Raw genomic sequence first — 18,827 nt, 5'->3', positions numbered from 1 at the left:
ACACTCCTGGTGAAAAGATATTATTCGCACATACAGAACGATTGTGTAAATCAGTGATTTTCAACCTTTTTTGAACTATTGGCACACCAAACAAGATTATAAAATTGCACGCCATCTGGTCCCCACAGGAAAAATCAAACCCATTAGCTCCCATGTAAAAAAAACAATCACACTGGTCCCCACAGGTAACAAATATAAAATACATTGGCCCTCACATGAAAACAAGAGACCAATGAATAGCAGTTGAACTGGTGGCGTTGGCTGTAAAACTGTGTGCTAGGCTGCGTATACTCGCTAGCATGCCAGGAGAATACATCACCTTGCATGCGGCCGAAGGGGAGAGAATTCATTCGATGGTCACCGGCCATCCAATGAATTTTCTCCCCTTCCAAAATAAAAGTTAGTGAAAACTGACTTTTATTTCAGACAGAGATGGATAAATAGGGGGCGGGTGCTGACGTTAGCTGACATCGGCCCACCTGCATTCCCAGAGGAGGCCCATAAACCACTGGGTGTTCCCTGCTTCAACCCTATGTCCACTCCCACCCACCCATAAACGCAAATGCGTAAACCCCAAACATCGGGAAAGGGGCTGAAATTTGACTGCTACGAGCGGGTCTGCATTGGCCCCATCATTAGCACATCATTCACCATGCCTACACAAGGAACAATATGTGCCAAATCGTGCAAGGCAGGTCGTTATCTTTCTGCATGCTGAAAGGATCAACAAGCAAGATGAATGACCAGCAGGTACACACAGTGGGGCTGATTCTGGATCACACGCAGTGATACGAATTCGGCCCCTGCCCTGATGGTGAGAGTTTGCGCATACACATTTCTGCACATGTTCAAACCATGACTGGGAACGACCGCTGTGGCTTACTCACTCGTCGGAACGTTCGCAGTGGGGAGGGGGGACAGGGGCGGGAATGGCTCCACCCAAACACGTTTTGTCATAGGTGATTACGTCAGTGATGAAGTCACGTATTACAAAACGCGTTTGGCCAGAGCTTAAGGATGCAATCTTTTTACTACAAAAAAACTACACTATTGTGCACCTCCCTTCTTTCCTTTTCACTATTTCACTATTTCTGCAGAGTGGGCTAATTGAAAGGGCAGGCAGATCTGCATACAGCGGTAAAGAAGCCATGCCCAACGTGTTTCATCAGACTGGACTGAAGTGTCCCCTGTGAGCCCAGACCTTATAATATTGAGAATTTGTGGTCAATACGCAGAACGGCTTTGAAGCTGGTTACCTTTTGGACTACAATATTTATGTATGTATGCTCAATGAGATGTTATAGGACACTCATTTTACAATTATCCATTTCTATAGAATCCTATTCATCATTCTCTGCGAGAAACTTTTCTTCAATATTGGTATGTCATATGTTAATTAGTTTTTAATGTCAATTTTTTCAACAATTCACTGATAATTAAATACACTATAGGCTCATATTGGAGATCCTTTATACAGGGAAGGAATTCCAGTCTTTTAACCCTTAGAGGTATGTTTAAATCCAATACGTATAAAACCAACACTAGCAATTTTTCATCAAAGTTCACTAATAGGTCACTAATGTTATGTTACAGGGTTACCCTTCTTTTTACCCGTTGAAATATGCATCTACACCTTGGACAATAAGAACATCGAGTACTCATTAATTCTTTTGAGACAAAGTATGTCCTATATTCAGATTTTATTAAATTTCAACAAACACATTAGATCAATGTATTATACACTATATGTATTTTCCAGACCCAAGATTCACTTGAAAATAAAAGGGTCCACTATCTCTTGAGGAATTTCAGATCTTATTTCTTTAACGAAGGTATTTTCACTCATAAGAGTATTCTTCTTTTATCGTTTTTCTCCACTTCTTTTTCACAAAAGGTTTGTTCAGTAATAAACTTTTTCACCACCATCTTCTTCTGCTCTTCTTACTTACCTCCTGGATTGGGTCAATCTTCTACCCCTACCTAAGGTTATTAAATTCAAACCTTTCAAAGGTCCTTAAGTGAAGCTTGTATATATTTTATATATATATATATATATATATATATATTAAATGTATAAAATGTATATTGAAACAAAATATTTGTATTTGTAGATATTTGATATGTACCCCTGATGAAGTCATTTTAGACGAAACGCGTTGGGTCTATTGTATACGTGTTACCTATGACAACAAGAACATCCTAATAAACAAGAAATTCGACAAACTTTCTTTATTTGCTTCACTTGACTGTGGATTATTCAATTTATGGACATAATTTAGAAAATATAGGCGCCACACCACAATTGTGTTTCGCATATATATATATATATATATATATATATATATATATATGTGTGTGTGTGTGTGTGTGTGTGTGTATAGATAGATAAATAGATATTTATATGTGTATAAATATATATTATTGCCAGCTTTAGCATGTCACAGTCTGGGACCACGCACTGCTTGTCCCATGACATTTGTGGTAACCAGCTGAGGTTATGACTTAATGTAATGGTTGGTTTACGTTTATGGGTAATGCTGTTTTGCCAACTTATTATTGGACTTGTGTCTAATATTTATCAAATACATGATAATATATATATATATATATATATATATAGATACATATATATAGATATATATATCTATCAGGGGCGGGCTGGGCCGGGGGGCAGAGTGCCATATGCCCCCCGGGCCGCTTACCCACCCACTGGCTGCGGGCCGTGCTGCGGCTGGATCAGCTTCTCCAGCCCTCCTGCACTGGCCGCGGCTTACAGAACACGGCCGCGGCTACAGGAAAATGGCCGCCGGCCCCCTGCACTGAGGACATGTTCTCAGTGCAGGAGGCCGGCGGCCATTTTCCTGTAGCCGCGGCCGTGTTCAGGAAGCCGCGGCCAGCGCAGGAGGGCTGGAGAAGCTGATCCAGCCGCAGCACGGCCCGCAGCTAGCGAGTGGGTAAGCGCTTTCCCCCCCCCCCCCTCCCTCACCCCAGCATATGTGTTTCTGTCACTGTGGGGGCATATCTGGCACTGTGTGGGGGCATATGTGGCACTGTGTGGGGGCATATCTGGCACTGTGTGGGGGCATATCTGGCACTGTGTGGGGGCATATGTGTATCTGGCACTGTGGGGGCATATATGTATTTGGCACTGTGGGGGCATATGTGTATCTGGCACAGTGGGGCATATGTGTATTTGGCACTGTGGGGGCATATGTGTATCTGGCACTGTGGGGGCATATGTGTATTTGGCACTGTGGGGGCATATGTGTATCTGGCACTGTGGGGCATATGTGTATTTGGCACTGTGGGGGCATATCTGGCACTGTGGGGGCATATGTGTATCTGGCACTGTGGGGGCATATGTGTCTCTGGCACTCTGGGGGCATATCTGGCACTGTGGAGGAATATGCGTATTTGGCACTGTGGCAGAATATCTGGCACTGTGGCGGCATTTGTGTCTGGCACTGTGGGGGCATATGTGTATTTGGTACTGTGGCGGAATATCTTGCACTGTGGGGGCATATCTGGCACTGTGGACATCACATTGTGCGGTGTAATGGGCATCATGGTATGGGGCGTAATGGACATTACGGTGTGGGGAGCATTGGGTAATTGCCATCACAGTATGGGGTGTAATGGGCATCAAGGTGTGCAGCATAATGTGTAAATAGCATCACAGTGTGCGGTGTATTGAGTAATTAGCATCGCAGTGTTGGGCGTAATGTGTAACTGGCATCATGGTGTTCAGCATAATGTGTAATTGGCATTACGGCATGTGGCTTTATGTGTAATGGGTATTACAAGGTTCACTAAAATGTGCAATCTGCAGGTACACAATACAATCATGGTACAGGCAACGCCCCTTATGATAGGCCACGCCCCTAATTTTTCGGCGCGCCTACGGCGCGCAAAAGCATTCCTTCCGACGGTGACTTGGCTGATTATGGGCCAGTGCTCTGGACTTGCCCCCTAGGCTAAAAGTTGCCAGCCAGCCCCTGATATCTATATAAATATATGATGCATTCCACAACCAAACCGTGTGCCACTGTTCTTCATCACATTTAATATTAGAGCAAGAATCTCTAAAAACTGCAATAACACATTGTACTAAGGAGATACCTTAATAATAGGATATGATAATCTTCAATGTAGGAGCCACCATTGAAACCAGCTACATTGCGTATACCTTAATATACTGTATCTCTCTCTTCAACTTTTTCTCTGTCCATCTTCTCTTCCTCTCTCTCTCCCATTCACTTTCTTTCTTTTCTGCCTTTCCCTCTTTGTTTCCCCTTCTTTTTCCTTTCTCCTGTCTCTCTCTCTCCCTCCATTTGTCTCTTACCCATCTGCCTCCCCCTCCCTGTTCTTTAGCGTTGTGTTTGCCAGGCCCTGTTTCTGGGAAGCACAGGTTTAGACTAAGCAACAATTTGATTTATTTTGATATAAATAATTATTCATAATGATGCTTTCTGTACCCAGTCCCAGACAGGTATCTTTTTTTCAATTATTTTTAAATACCTTTGTCTGGAACAGTATTTACACACTTGGTAAAATGTATTTAATATAACACAAATTATACACAGGAATTATGGGTGAGCAGGTTCGGATCTCCAAAATCTGAACCCCCTGAACCTCCAGATCAGAGCCGGAATTCGAGTCCGGCTCAGGTTTTCCTGCCAGACTTGGATCACAGAGCAAGCAACACATCATCATCTTACTGTTGGATTCTCGCAGGTTTTCGATTCTATATCTAAGTCTTTGCTTATCGGCGCCATCTTCACACCGGCATTGGAGAGTGTACTGGATAGACCTATCTGTGCAGTACAGTGGGGTGACGTAGTGCGGCGTGGCGGTGTGCTCGTGTTGTACAGGGATGCTGTCCTGTGTGCTGTACAGGGGTGCTGTTCTGTGTGCCGTAAAGGGGGTCTGTCCTTTGTGTTGTACAGGGGTGCTGTCCTGTGTGCCGCACAAACCCAGAGGTGCTTCCCTGTGTGACAAATAAATCGGGGGGTGCTGTCCTGTGTGTCATTCAAATCCGGGGGTGCTGTCCTTTGTGCTATGCAAATTCAGGGGTGCTGTCCTGTGTGCCTTATAGATTCAGTGGTGTTATCCTGTGGGCCACATAAATCCATGGGGGCTGTCCTTAGGTGTGCCATATAAATACAGGGGTGCTGTCCTTAGTGCCATATAAATACAGGGGTGCTGTCCTGTGTGCCATAAAAATCCAGGGATGGTGTCCTGTGTACCATATACTGTAAGTCCAGGGGTGCTATACTGCATGCCATATAAATACAGGGATGCTGTCCTTTGTGCCATACAAATTCAGAGGTGCTGTCTCGTGAGCTGTACAGGGGTTCTGTCCTGTGTGCTGTACAAATCCAGGGGTGCTGTCCTAAGTGCCATTACTATATACAGGGGTGCTGTCCTAAGTGCCATTACTATATACAGGGGTGCTGTCCTGTGTGCTATAAAAATCCAGGGAAGATGTCATGTGTTCTGTACAAATCCAGGGGTTCTATCCTATATACCATATAAATCCAGGTGTGCTGTCCAGTTTATTTTACAAATCCAGGGATGCTGTCCTATATGCCATCTAAATACAGAGGTGCTGTCCTGTGTGCTTTACAGGGGTGCTGTTCTGAGTGCTGTACAGAGGTGCTGTCCTGTGAAATGGAGAAAAAACAATTGAACGAAAAAAAGTGATAGATCAGAAATCACTTTCTACTTCTAGTGCTGAAGCTGCTGCCACTAGTCATGACACTTACGGTGCAATTCCATCAATGTCATATGCTCATAACAAGAGAAAAATATCGGTGCTAACTCCAACTACCACACTAATGTTTAAAAAGTTATATAGTTTTTGGGTATGAACGCTATACGCTGCTGCAGACAAATACTACTCAAATGTATGTACAGGTCTGCAACAGGTTCCTGCAGCGTTTATATACGGAAATGCCTATTTCCAAAGATGCATAGAACAAAGGAGAAAATCACATAGAACGCGCTGGAAACATTGTATATACAAAAGGAAATATTTATTACACTAATATTCACTGGCCAGTGATAGGATACACAATTAAAAATAAATTTGCATAGGATTTATGTTATAAAAAACATATATTAATAAAAACATGGGTGATTTTGAAATGTCCCAGTGGGGATAGGTGGTAAACGATATTGCTGTTTTTCAAGCTTTATATTGTCCCCCTGGAAAGTGGATGAATGGTGATCTGTCCACTATAAAAAAAGACAGAGGCATGAGCTCTCTGTTTTATTTGTCTGGCCAGACACAAAAAGTTTTTTTTTTTAAAAAGAAGAAAGGGAGGTATCCCCACAGAGGAACCTAGTTCTAGCACATATATGTGCAGTATATTGTGCGGGTGCAGAGTATAGGGGTGCAGGGTGTGGGGAGTGAGGGGTGTGGAGGTGCAGGAGGTGAGGAGTGAGAGGTGTGGAGGGCAGGGTGTGGGGAGTGAGGGGTGTAAGGGGCACAGTGTGTGGGGAGTTAGGGGTGTGGAGGTTGTGGGGGCGCAGGGTTAAAGGTCCCCCCCGGTCATTTCTGACACTTATTTTTTTTTTTACTTTACCTCCCGCCCGCCGCCGGAAACAGTTTACAGCCGGGCAAAGAGCAGAGAGCTGCCCGGCTGTATTGTCAGGACACTGCAGCAGCCCTAGGTCCCGACTCCCGGTGGCTAGTTTAAATCTTGCGCTCCTGCAGCAGCCTGCTGGGTCCGCAAGCCAATCGGACCTCGTTCGCGGTCTGGAAGCCAATCAGGAGACACCTGATTGGCTGTCGGACCGCAAGCGAGCTCCGATTGGCTAGGGCTGCTGCAGTGTCCTGACAATACAGCCGGGCAGCTCTCTGCTCTCTGCCCGGCTGTGAAGACACTACACCTCCCCATATCCCCTACATCCTACACCACACCTTATTATAATGAGCAGACCGTAGCAATGCTGCCTGTGCACCATATAGGCGATCATATGAACCATTATAATGTGGCACCTGCTGGGGCATTGCACTGTGCAGCCTCTAATGGAGCCAGACATCTCTGCGGGGGAAAGATAATGTTTAGCTATAAGCCACCCACCTGCAGCAGCAGGGAACAAAGGGGCACTTGTGGCTACTCCAGCTATTCACTGCTAACAGCACTGATCCAGCAATCCATCCATTCTCAGCCCCTGTGCCCGCTATGCTGCACCAATACTGGGTGCCAGTGCGCCCACCCCCGCACCGCACACACACTCACCAGGAGTCCAGGACCCACTATTCCTTTCTGCATAAGCATCATTGGACACACAAAAAAAATTCCCACATGGCAATGAGCATGGAATCCCACATGACAATGAGCATGGAACCCCTGGCAACGAGCATGAAGGTAAGCAGCACTTATGTAGCATAATTTGTAATTGGCATTATGGTGTTTGGCATTATACCTAATGGACATTATGATGTGTGGCTTAATGTGTAATTAATGTGTCATTTTTGACGCAATGTCCCTATTTATGGAGCATGTTGTGAATACAGTATTGGCGTAATCTGTGTAGCATTATGTGAATTTTGGCTCAATCTGTGTTGCATCATGTGTAAGTGGCGGGTATAATGGGGTCTACTATTTTGTTGCATAATGTGTAGAAGTGGTATAGGGTGTGGTACACTACACTCAAGATCACGCCCCCTTTTGAGTGGCCCCACCCCCTTTTTTCAGAGCGGAGGAGTTAATATTAATCAATCTGATATTCAGACACTATTGATGCTTTAGTTTTGCCTGTCAAAGTATAGTGATGTGGTAATCCCGCCTACTGTTATGTTGGCTCCACCCATTATTGACATGAGGCCACTTCCAGAAATATTCCAGGGCCACTTTTAGTCCGCCCCTGCTCATAGCTCATAGGTGTGCGCACCTATTTATTTTGCATTTATGCCCATTAGGTCATGATGGACACGCCCAGTAGGCGGTGATGGACACGCCCCTCCAATGGTGCACCACCTAAGAAAATAGGCTGCGCACAATGTCGTAGAGGTCATGTAAAATCCAAAAAAGCTAAATTTTACTATAAAAAACACAAAATGTAATAATAATAATTGTCTTAGCATGACACAAAGTTGCAAGGAAAGAGCGTAGCCTATGTTCATGACTGGTGGTTTTCATGGAGATGGATTCCCTCCTCTCTCAAAAATGTATAAAAATAAAGCTTGTTAAAGCTCAGGAAACAACTGTGCATTCAGAGATATCACAAATCTCCAAGGAGAGACCAAGTGTGTCGATAGTCGCAACGTCTAGACCAGGCATGTCCAACGTTGGCCCTCCAGATATTGTGAAACTACACTTCCCAGCATGCTTTGCTATAGTTTTAGCATACTATAATAGCAAAACTGTGGCAAAGCATGCTGGGATGTGTAGTTTCACAACATCTGGAGGGCCAACGTTGGACATGCCTGGTCTAGACCTTTCAAACAATGTATGGGAATAGGAGGCTCTGTCCAACATTTGCACACCCTCTGAAAGTGCTGGAAGAAGCATCCCTAGCCCAGTTGCTGAAATTGAGATTGAGGATGTCACTGTAGAAGTACACAAGGATGAGGAGAATATTGGTGTAACTGGCGATGAGGAGGACGTTGGTGTCATAAATCTGCTTATATCCTGTGTACCTGACCTGTCATGTCTACTCTTCGGTTTCTATGTTCTTTAGTATTCCAGTGAAACGCATAGAGCTTCTCAGAACTCTTTTACCCTGACACTACTAGACTGATGAGGATTACAAATTTTTATTCATATAACACTGGATATGGGACTTACTACCTCTACCTGGTCATATAAAATCTTTTACAGCTCAAAGATTGGACCTGCAGTGATCATCATTATTCCACCCAAGTCTACCGAACAAGCAACCAGAATCACTTATCCAATGTTGCACCAAGCATCTGGAACCAGCTACCTGGTAATATATTGCTGCTCCAAATAGAGACATCCCTTCCAGTCATCTATACTATCCTGGATATAGGAGTCCACAAGTGTCCCAAAGGGTCATCACCTATTTTAACATTTCTAAGAAACCGGCATCCTTTGAATTATTTGAGAAGCAAAGCCAGAGCTGGTTATCTTTTTGTTTTCTTTAGTATACCAGCCTGCTGCAGCCAAACTGCAATCATGCTTCCCTGAGAGACAGTGCAGTACTACTAATTAACGCCTGTGAAATTCCTAGCTGTGTCAGATCTACTGCAGCCATTAACTCCTTAGTAACCTGCTGTGTGAAACCATGCAAGTGTCCTGATTCACACTGATTGCCCCATTCAGAATCTGTTCTAGTTTTTACAATTCCAATTTGCCTTGCTGTCCAATCATTGCAACCCAAGGGATTTAAGTTTCCATTTCTAAATAGCAATCATTGCTTGTGCATTAACGCTTATCATCTCTGATGCTGTGTGAGCTTCCAGGTTTCCAGTGCCTTCCAGTCTGCAGGACTTGCCTGCTCCTGCCCCTGTCTGTGTCCATGCTCAACTGCCTGCTTAACCCCACAGTCGGCTGTCTTCCTCCAGTGTCTCCGGTCCAGTCCTCTGGTCATTTTCCGGTTATAGCTGCAGTGTCCTTCTACAGCCTTAAAGCCACAGTATCCCTCTACAGCCTTAAAGCCACAGTATCCCTCTACAGCCTTAAAGCCGCATTATTGTTTCTACAGTCTTCAAAGCCACTGACTTTTTTCTAGTCTTCAAGCCACAGTCTTCAAGCCACAGTTCTGGTTTCAACAGTCTTCAAACCACAGTGTCCTTTTCTACAGTCTTAATTTCTTCAGTGTTAAAGCCACAGTCTTCAGTTCTTCAGAATTAAAGCCACAGTCTTCAGTACTTCAGCGTTAAAGCCACAGTCTTTATTTCCTCAGCATTAAAGCCACAGTCTACAATTATTCATATTTAAAGCCACAGTCTACAATTCTTCATATTTAAAGCCACAGTCTTCCTCAGCGTTAAAGTCACTGTCTTCATTTCTTCAGCCTCAAAGCCACAGTCTATTACTCTTCAGCCACAGTCTACTATGTCATCTCAAGTATTTACCTTGTTTCTTACTGTATATTCATCTTTTTTCAAGTATTCACCAGCACTATTATTACCATTGTGTGAATAAAGTTTCTTCATCTTATCCTATTGCAACTGTGTACTCTTTCTATTGGTATTTAGCTGACCTTTAGTGGACCTAGTGTCACGATCCGAGCTGTCAGACAGATTTTCTTACCGGCTAAGTGCCTCCGCAGGTTCAGCTTGCGGTCCAGACGTCATCTCTGCCGGCGTCCTGTCTCCCAGTGACAGTCCCCAGTGCACGGCAATCCACCTGTCCGCCGCCATTGCTCCCAGTATCCAGCATGGTGTGCACAAACACACTTTCCCGCCATAGCAGACATGGGGGCTGCCATGTTCTTCCCAGTCACATGTCTGTGCTGTCCAATCCTGTTGGTTCTGATCTCCCTGTCATACTTCCTCGGCCAATCCTGGCCACCCAGTGGGGATAAGTATGCTGGGAGCTCTCAGAACCATTGCTAGTGCTTCAGTTGTCTCCAGTGTATGGTCAGCTGTCCTTGTCTCCGTGCAAGTGTATTTATCTGCTGGTGTTGTCTTCCATGCTGCAGTGTGTTCCAGGTTGTTCCATCTCCTGTGAAGTCCAGGTTATTCCACCGCCTGTGATCCTGCCCTTCAGCCCAGCGACCAAGCCTAGCTCTGGGACTCTGGTCCTCCGATGCTCCAGCATCACCATCCACCATCGATGTTCTACCATCGTCTGTAGTCCGATACTCCGGACCTCCAGTCAAGCCTCCGTCCGTCATTCCGGACCCACAGTCAAGCTCCAAGTATTCCGTCCTTCATTCCGGACCCACAGTCTCCACATCCGATACCCGGATCCGATGTTCCACCATCGATACCATATCTCATCTGTAAAGTATTGCAATCTGCATGAACTGTCATTATTCCTGCATACTTTACTGTCTGTTGTTATTACAACCATCTGCAAATAAACTCCGGTTGTATTTTACCTCTGACTGCTTATTGGCTCTGGGTGCACTGTCGCGCAGTCCATGCGCAAGGGTCCTCTCCAACCTCCCCGGTTCAGGTACCGGTCCAGGTCCCCACCAGAGGTCTCAGTCTTGTAGACTAAGCCCCCTGGTGTGACAGTAAGCACTAGCCAAATGGATCCAGCCGCAAACCAAGCATCTCCACCCAGCCCTGTACAGCAACTGGCTGTTCGCTTGGATCAGCAAGAGGCTGCGCAGAGCCAAGTGATTCATTGTCTGCAAGATCTGTCTTCCCGGCTGGATAAGCTACAGACCACTCTCAGTGGCCCTGAGCCTGTCAGAGAACTTCCAAGTCCAGTTCATCCTCCTGTAATGGCTGCTGCACCTCGCCTTCATCTCTCTGTCCCCACCAAGTATGATGGGAACCCCAAGACCTGTCGAGGTTTTCTCAATCAGTGTGAGATTCACTTCGAGCTGCAACCCAGCAACTTCCCTACTGAAAGGGTCAAGATCGCCTACATCATCTCCCTCCTGTGTGGAGCAGCGTTAGAATGGGCGTCTCCCTTATGGGAAAGATCTAATGCCATCCTGTCCAACTACAAGGACTTCGTGTCAACATTCCGGCGTATCTTCGATGAGCCTGGGCGATCAGCATCTGCCTCCACTGAACTCCTCCGTCTCAGACAGGGATCCCGCTCCGTCGGGCAATATCTGGTCCAGTTCCAGATTCTGGCGTCTGAACTCTCCTGGTGTGATGGGGCCTTATACGCAGCTTTCTGGCATGGCCTATCCGATCATATTAAGGATGAACTCGCTACCAGAGACTTACCCTCAGGTCTAAATGACCTTATATCATTGTGTATCAAAGTAGACCTACGCTTCCGAGAAAGGGCTGTAGAACGTCACAAGAGCGCTCCAGTTAAAGTGCCAACTCCTCTGCCTTCTTTACCCACTGCTCCTGCGGTCCATTCCAAAGAAGAACCAATGGAGATAAACCGCTTCCGTTTGTCTCCAGGAGAACGTCGACATCGACGGTTGGCACAGCTCTGCCTGTATTGTGCCGATCCTGCACATCAAATTTCTGCATGCCCAAAGCGTCAGGAAAACTCCTCCTCCTAGCCCGTCAAGGAGAGGGTAGGCTAGGAGTAATTAAGTCCTCTCCATCAGCAACTGATTGTGTCCTTCCAGTTTCCCTACAAGTTGGTCAGCATTTCAAGACTGTCTCCGCACTTCTTGATTCCGGTGCCGCTGGCAACTTCGTTACTGCAGAACTGGTCCGCAAGTGGGGGTTACCCACTGAAAGTCTTTCCAAGACTGTCTTCCTTACTGCTGTGGATGGCAGTAGGATTCCTGATGCGACAGTCTCCCGCAGAACTTTGCCACTTACAGTAAAAGTGGGAGTCCTGCACACTGAACTTTTGTCCTTCCTGGTTTTACCCCGAGCCACTCATGCTCTGGTTCTGGGTTTACCCTGGCTCCGTCTTCACAATCCTCGTCTTGATTGGAAGACATCGGAAATCCTTTCCTGGGATCCTTCCTGCTCCGGTACCTGTCTCCAAAAGGTACTCCCAGCTCGTCATTCTTCAGCCGATGCAGCAGACCTTCCGCCTCTTCCCTACCAAGAGTACTCAGATGTATTCAGCAAGTCTGGCGCTGATGTCCTACCTCCTCACAGACCGTGGGATTGCCCTATCGACCTTATCCCAGGCAAAGAACCACCCAGAGGTAGAACTTATCCTCTCTCTCTTCCAGAGACTCAAGCCATGACCAATTACATCAAGGAAAATCTGGCAAAGGAATTCATCCGTCCTTCGACTTCTCCTGCTGGCGCAGGGTTCTTCTTCGTAAAGAAGAAGGATGGAGGCCTACATCCCTGCATTGATTATCGCGGCCTCAATGACATTACAGTAAAGAACCGATATCCGTTGCCCCTCATCACCGAGCTGTTTGACCGTGTCAGCGGTGCAACCATCTTCACGAAACTCGACCTGAGGGGTGCATATAATCTCATCCGCATACGAGAGGGCGACGAGTGGAAGACGGCGTTTAATACCAGAGACGGCCACTATGAGTACCTCGTCATGCCCTTCGGGCTCAGCAATGCCCCAGCCGTGTTCCAGCACTATGTCAATGAGATTTTTCGGGACATTCTGTATCATCATGTAGTTGTATATCTCGATGACATTTTAATCTATGCCAATAACATCACAGAACATCGTTATTGGGTCAAAGAGGTTCTGTCCCGGCTGCGAGCAAATCATCTCTACTGTAAACTGGAGAAGTGTGTCTTCGAGGTGAAGTCTATACCCTTCCTAGGGTACATTGTCTCCGGTTCTGGTCTTCAAATGGATCCAGGAAAACTGCAGGCCATCCAAGATTGGCCAATTCCCTCTTCGCTGAAAGGTATTCAACGTTTCCTGGGTTTTGACAATTATTACAGAAAATTCATTCGTAATTTCTCGTCTATTGTGGCTCCCATCACTGCCTTAATGAAAAAGGGGTCTAATCCAGCGAAGTGGCCGGCAGAAGCCATCGAAGCCTTCCATCTGTTGAAACAGAGGTTCACTTCCGCTCCTGTTTTAAGACAACCTGATACCACCTTGCCCTTTATTCTCGAGGTTGATGCCTCCTCCGTGGGTGTTGGGGCAGTCCTCTCGCAGAAAGCGCCCGATGGTCGTCTTCATCCCTGTGGGTTCTACTCCCGTAAGTTCCTGCCTGCAGAGCGTAACTATGCCATCGGTGACCAAGAGCTCCTCGCCATCAAGTTGGCATTAGAAGAATGGAGATATCTTCTAGAGGGCGCTGTTCATGAGATCACAATTATCACAGACCATAAGAATCTTCTGTATCTCAAGTCTGCTCATTGTTTAAATCCCCGTCAAGCCAGATGGACACTTTTCTTTTCCAGGTTCCGTTTCAAGCTGTCGTTCTGTCCAGGGACACAAAACCGAAAAGCTGATGCCCTTTCCCGCTCATGGGAGCAAGAAAGTGAGTCTAAGTCCACACATCAACATTTTATTATTGATCCAGTGGCCTTCTCCGCAACGAGAGTTTCAAATCTCACGCCCCCTACAGGGAAAAGATATGTAAAGCCAGCTCTAAGAAAGAAGTTGCTCTGTTGGGCGCATTCTTCAAAATTCGCTGGCCATGCAGGCATTCAGAAAACTTACGAGTTTATCACCAGGTCCTACTGGTGGCCGTCCCTCAAACAGGATGTACAGGACTTTGTATCCTCTTGTGCTAAATGTGCTCAGCACAAGACCAGTCGTCAGTCTCCTCCTGGGAAATTGATGCCACTGTCAGTGCCACATCGTCCTTGGACGCATATCTCTATGGACTTTGTAACTGATCTTCCAGAGTCTGACAAGTTCACCACCATCTGGGTGATTGTTGACCGGTTCACCAAGATGGCTCACTTCGTTCGCCTCACCGGTCTTCCGTCAGCTTCCAAGCTGTCCCAGCTCTTCATCAAAGAGATATTCAAGCTTCATGGGCTGCCTCTTGAAATCATCTCCGATAGAGGAGTCCAATTCGTAGCCAAGTTCTGGCGAAGCCTGTGCTCCCTGCTTCAAATCAAGTTAAAGTTTTCCACAGCCTACCACCCTCAAACCAATGGCCAAACGGAGAGGGTGAATCAGGACCTTGAAGCATTTCTCCTCACATATGTCTCTTCTTCCCAAGATGACTGGGCTCAACTCCTTCCATGGGCAGAGTTCTGCCATAATAACCAATATCATCCTTCATCAAATGTCACTCCATTCCTTGCCAAGGGATGCGGTCATTCGTCAGACTGCATTTAGGTCTACAGTCATTAGGTCGACCCCACTAGGTCGACTGGCAGGAAGGTCGACCTGACTTAAGGTCGACATGGGCCAAGGTCGACATGACTTAAGGTCGAATTTGCATAAAGGTCGACATGAGGAAGGTCGACTGGTCATAAGGTCGACATGGGTTTTTCACTGTTTTTTGAGCCGACATGTGCCGACAGGCGGTATTTCATGCCCTACCATCCACTAGGGCGTGGTGGGAGAATAAAATAGTGTGCCGAGCGCAGCGAGGCACCGTGCCCGAAGCATAGCGAGCGAAGCGAGCGTTGCGAGGGTCCGATTCTCATTGCCAACTGTGTCCATGTCGACTGTGTCGACATTCGGATCAAAAAACAGTGAAAAACCCATGTCGACCTTATGACCAGTCGACCTTCCTCATGTCGACCTTTATGCAAATTCGACCTTAAGTCATGTCGACCTTGGCCCATGTCGACCTTAAGTCAGGTCGACCTTCCTGCCAGTCGACCTAGTGGGGTCGACCTAATGACTGTAGACCTAAATGCAGTCTGACGAATGATCCCATTCCCTTGCCAATTATGGGTTTCATCCTCGAGTTCCTGACTTCACTCTGCAACCTGTGTCCTCTGTTCCAGCGGTCGACACGACCATCCGGCAGTTCGTCAAATCCTGGAAGCTCATTTGTTCTTCACTTCTGAAGGCTTCAAGCAGGTACAAAAAATTTGCCGACAGGAAACGCAGAGCTGTGCCAGCCCTCCGTCCAGGAGATCGTGTCTGGTTGTCAACCAAGAATCTTCGATTGAGAGTGCCATCGATGAAGTTCGCTCCCCGATATATTGGCCCTTTCCCAGTTGAGCGAGTCGTCAATCCAGTAGCTTACAAGCTCAAGTTGCCGCCCTATTTGAAAGTGCCAGCTACATTCCACATTTCGCTGCTCAAGCCGCTGGTTCTGAATCGCTTTCATTCCAAGCTCCCCAAGGCTCCTAAGGTTTGCACCCAGCGTGGAACAGAATATGAGGTCAGTAAAATCTTGGACTCTCGCATCCGATATGGTCGTCTGCAATATCTGATCGATTGGAAGGGCTACGGCCCCGAAGAGCGATCATGGACCAATGCCATCGATGTCCATGCTCCCAGACTCATCCGGGCGTTCCACTCCAAGTTTCCCCGCAAGCCTAAAAGGTGTCCTGGGGCCACCCTTAAAGGGGGGGGTGCTGTCACGATCCGAGCTGTCAGACAGACTTTCTTACCGGCTAAGTGCCTCCGCAGGTTCAGCTTGCGGTCCAGACGTCATCTCTGCCGGCGTCCTGTCTCCCAGTGACAGTCCCCAGTGCACGGCAATCCACCTGTCCGCCGCCATTGCTCCCAGTATCCAGCATGGTGTGCACAAACACACTTTCCCGCCATAGCAGACATGGGGGCTGCCATGTTCTTCCCAGTCACATGTCTGTGCTGTCCAATCCTGTTGGTTCTGATCTCCCTGTCATACTTCCTCGGCCAATCCTGGCCACCCAGTGGGGATAAGTATGCTGGGAGCTCTCAGAACCATTGCTAGTGCTTCAGTTGTCTCCAGTGTATGGTCAGCTGTCCTTGTCTCCGTGCAAGTGTATTTATCTGCTGGTGTTGTCTTCCATGCTGCAGTGTGTTCCAGGTTGTTCCATCTCCTGTGAAGTCCAGGTTATTCCACCGCCTGTGATCCTGCCCTTCAGCCCAGCGACCAAGCCTAGCTCCGGGACTCTGGTCCTCCGATGCTCCAGCATCACCATCCACCATCGATGTTCTACCATCGTCTGTAGTCCGATACTCCGGACCTCCAGTCAAGCTTCCGTCCGTCATTCCGGACCCACAGTCAAGCTCCAAGTCTTCCGTCCGTCATTCCGGACCCACAGTCTCCACATCCGATACCCGGATCCGATGTTCCACCATCGATACCATATCTCATCTGTAAAGTATTGCAATCTGCATGAACTGTCATTATTCCTGCATACTTTACTGTCTGTCGTTATTACAACCATCTGCAAATAAACTCCGGTTGTATTTTACCTCTGACTGCTTATTGGCTCTGGGTGCACTTTCGCGCAGTCCATGCGCAAGGGTCCTCTCCAACCTCCCCGGTTCAGGTACCGGTCCAGGTCCCCACCAGAGGTCTCAGTCTTGTCGACTAAGCCCCCTGGTGTGACACCTAGGTCATGCCTGGGTCCACCACTCCCCATTTGTGACAGTTGGTCATGAGGATTCTGATTGTGATGTGGTTTGTTTGAATAAGGCACTGGAGGAGACAGTTGTTGGCCGTGTGATGAAAAGGCCCATTGTCATGCTTGGGGGAAAAAAATCCACCTCATTGGTCTGGAATATTTTCTATCCACATCCAGCCAACAACTGTCAAGCCATATGTAGCTTTTGTAAAACTGTAATAAATAGGGGTAAGAATGCTAAACACCTAAGAACATTCTCCCTTATACATCATATGTTCATCATTAGTCATTGTCAAGTTCAGAACTTTTGGGTAAGAGCGTAAGCAGTCCATTGACACCTATATTTTTTTTCTGTCAAGTCCCTGCAATCCACACCACCAACTTCCTCATCATCAAATAACTCCTCAATCAGAATCGGAAATAGTCCTGCAGACTCCTTTCCTATCCGGGATTCATCCAGAGGATCCTTCAGTGCTACGTCAACTACTGCTGCGGCTGTTGTTGCTGCTGCTGGGAGTTTATTGTCATCCTAAAGAGGGAGTCGGAAGACCACTTGTACTTCTTTAACTAAGCAATAGATTGTATCAGTCCTTTGCGAGGAAGATGAAGTATGGCAGCAGTCAACCTGTTGCAAAGTGGATTACTAAAGCCATAACAACTATGCTGGTGTTAGACATGCATCCAGTATCCGCCATTATTGCAGTGGGATTAAGACAGTAGATGGAAATAATTTATGTCTCCCGCTACCAATTCCCATCTAGATTTCATTTCATTTGGCAAGCAATTCCCAGACTGTACATGGACTTTAAAAAAAGTGTCCTCAGTGTCCTCAAAAATGCCATTGTACCCACTGTCCACTTAACCACAGACATGTGGACAAGTGGAACAGGGCAAACTAAGGACTACATGACTGTGACAGTACACTGGTTAGATGTATTGCCTTGCAAAGCAACAACAGGAGCAGCACCTTCATCTCAAAGTAAGAGGCACACTGCTGAGAACCTTTTAGAGAAACTGAGGGATGTACGATGGCTTATCCCACTTACACTCTCCTGTGGATTTGTGATATCTGACAATGCCACAAATATGGGGCAAGGATTACATCTGGGCAAATTCTGGCATGTCCCATTAATTTGGTGGTGCAATTTTTTTGGGAAAAATGACAGGGGTCCTATCAGTGTCCTAAAAAATGTCATCCCATTTTTGACATTCAAGAACTGTATGTCAAAGACTGGAGTGACAGCAAAACACTCTTGAACTTGCCCTGCCTTTGTCTGAATCAAGAGGTAGTGATGAGTTGGAATTCTACCCTCTATATGCTTTAGAAGATGGAGGCGCAGAAAAAGGCCATTGAAGCCTTTACATCTACCTATGACATAAGCAAAGGAGGGGAAATGCACCTGACTCAAGTGTAGTGCAAAAGGATTTCCGTGTTGTGAAAGTTCTCCAACTCTTCGAACTTGCCACACATTAAGTCAGCTCAGACACTGCCAGCTTGTTTCTGGTCATTCCTATAATCAGGTTTTTGCTGAAGCAGCTGGAGAAAGTGAAGGAGGAACTAAAACTGAGTGATTCTACTAAGTATGTGGGACTTGTGGATGAAACCTTTCATGTGCTTTGCCAGGATCCAAAGGTGCTCTATCTGTTTAAATTAGATCACTACATTTTGACCACTGTGCTTGATCCTAGGTTTAAAGCCTACATTGTATCTCACTTTTCAGTAGACACAAGTCTGCAGAGGTGCAAAGACCTGCTGGTTAAAAAAAATTGTCAGCTCTAGCAGAACATGACATGGCAACAGCTCCTCCCTCAACTGGGGCTGCAAGGAAAATTGTAATTTTCCTAG

At 46.5% G+C, this 18,827-nt stretch overlaps 1 long non-coding RNA gene across 1 annotated transcript in view; it reads right to left on the bottom strand.

Moving 5' to 3' along the window:
• Positions 1 to 4,470: 4,470 nt before the first annotated feature.
• LOC146027074 (uncharacterized) overlaps positions 4,471 to 18,827 on the bottom strand; it is a 74,999-nt gene continuing 60,642 nt past the window's right edge. The window contains exon 3 of the long non-coding RNA XR_014454652.1: positions 4,471 to 5,663. This is a non-coding gene — a long non-coding RNA (uncharacterized LOC146027074). The remainder of the gene's footprint in view (positions 5,664 to 18,827) is intronic.

The sequence above is a fragment of the Crinia signifera genome, chromosome 8 (genome assembly GCF_055691185.1).
Source record: "Crinia signifera chromosome 8, ASM5569118v1, whole genome shotgun sequence".
In the NCBI taxonomy this organism is placed as follows: domain Eukaryota; kingdom Metazoa; phylum Chordata; class Amphibia; order Anura; family Myobatrachidae; genus Crinia; species Crinia signifera.
This window is presented reverse-complemented; position numbering and strand designations above follow the sequence as displayed.